The 1,965-nt window shown below is 44.3% G+C and overlaps 1 pseudogene; it reads right to left on the bottom strand.

Moving 5' to 3' along the window:
- Positions 1 to 303: 303 nt before the first annotated feature.
- LOC108350230 (glyceraldehyde-3-phosphate dehydrogenase pseudogene) lies at positions 304 to 1,460 on the bottom strand (annotated as a pseudogene).
- Positions 1,461 to 1,965: the final 505 nt, after the last annotated feature.

The raw sequence follows: 1,965 nt of genomic DNA, 5'->3' as shown, positions 1-1,965 counted from the left end.
TGGAGTCTAGAACAGCTCAAGATCATCAAGTTCTTTTCCCAGGAAAAGTAGGAGCACATAACCAAATGCAGAAACTCTTGAAACTGCACTATCTTGATTCATTTAATGTGCAATGTGGTGATGTTTTCATTTCTGAAGTTTGTACTTTTCCTTAGAAAGTGAAAAATCAAGGAGCAAACACAACGTATCATAACCTTTTAGAAAAGAGAGGAGTTGACTAACATCTTCAAATACATTTTTTTTCTTTTTTTGGGGTGGGGGGTTCAGCGAACTTTATTGATGGTATTCAAGAGAGAAGGGAGGGCTCCCTAGGCCCCTCCTGTTATTATGGGGTCTGGGGTGGAATTGTGAGGGAGATGCTCAGTGTTGGGGGCTGAGTTGGGATGGGGACTCCTCAGCAACTGAGGGCCTCTCTCTTGCTCTCAGTATCCTTGCTGGGCTGGGGTGGGTGGTCCAGGGTTTCTTACTCCTTGGAGGCCATGTAGGCCATGAGGTCCACCCCCCTGTTGCTGTAGCCATATTCATTGTCATACCAGTAAATGAGCTTTACAAAGTTGTCATTGAGAGCAATGCCAGCCCCAGCATCAAAGGTGGAAGAGTGGGAGTTGCTGTTGAAGTCGCAGGAGACAACCTGGTCCTCGGTGTAGCCCAGGATGCCCTTTAGTGGACCCTCAGACGCCTGCTTCACCACCTTCTTGATGTCATTATACTTGGCAGGTTTCTCCAGGTGGCATGTCAGATCCACAACGGATACATTGGGGATAGGAACACGGAAGGCCATGCCAGTGAGTTTCTCATTCAGCTCTGGAATGACCTTGCCCACAGCCTTGGCAGCGCCAGTGGATGCAGGGATGATATTCTGGGCTGCCCCATGGCCATCACGCCACAGCTTTCCAGAGAGGCCATCCACAGTGGCAGTGATGGCATGGACTGTGGTCATGAGCCCGTCCACGATGCCAAAGTTGTCATGGATGACCTTGGCCAGGGGGGCTAAGCAGTTGGTGGTGCAGGATACATTGCTGACAATCTTAAGGGAGTTGTCATATTTCTCGTGGTTCACGCCCATCACAAACATGGGGGCATCAGCTGAAGGAGTGGAAATGATGACCCTTTTGGCTCCACCCTTCAAGTGAGCCCCAGCCTTCTTCATGGTGGTGAAGACGCCAGGAGACCACGACATACTCAGCACCAGCATCACCCCATTTGATGTTAGCAGGATCTCGCTCCTGGAAGATGGTGATGGGCTTCCTGTTGATGACAAGCTTCCCATTCTCAGCCTTGACTGTGCCGTTGAACTTGCCATGGGTAGAGTCATCCTGGAACATGTAGACCATGTAGTTGAGGTCAATGAAGGGGTCGTTGATGGCAACAATGTCCACTGTGCCAGATGCAGAGCAAAAGGCAGCCCTGGTAACCAGGTGCCCAATACAGCCAAATCCGTTCACACCAACCTTCACCATCTTGTTTATGAGACGAGGCTGGCCCTGCACGAGAAGATGTGGCTATCTCTGGAACAGGGAAGAGCAGAGAGCCTAAATACATTTTCTTTAACTACTTCATTGAACTATGTGTAATAAAATCTTAAAGTGAGTTAAATCCCAAAATAATTCACATATTTTCTCTTTCAGTGAAATATCCTCTCCATACATAGACAAGAACTCAATGCATTACTTTTTACCATGTTTGTATATGATGCATGTATATTTATAAGTACAAGGACAGTGTTTATATAACATATTCATTCCAAATACCAAATTTTATACTCACAAAATTTAAATATATACTAACCTTATCAATCAAATATTTGAAAGATTTTCTAAAGTTAAGTAAATGATATCTTTGATAGAATTTGTTACAAAGATTAAGAGATACAATTATTCTTCCTAATGGCTTTGGTTGTAAATAAAAAATCATATTTTGTAATATCTATAAAAACCACATATATATTCTAAGTATATGAAACAT

The sequence above is a fragment of the Rattus norvegicus genome, chromosome 2 (genome assembly GCF_021556685.1).
Source record: "Rattus norvegicus strain SHRSP/BbbUtx chromosome 2, alternate assembly SHRSP_T2T, whole genome shotgun sequence".
Classification (NCBI taxonomy): Eukaryota; Metazoa; Chordata; class Mammalia; order Rodentia; family Muridae; genus Rattus; species Rattus norvegicus.
The sequence above is the reverse complement of the archived record's forward strand: the minus strand, read 5'-3'. Positions and strand labels throughout refer to the sequence as shown.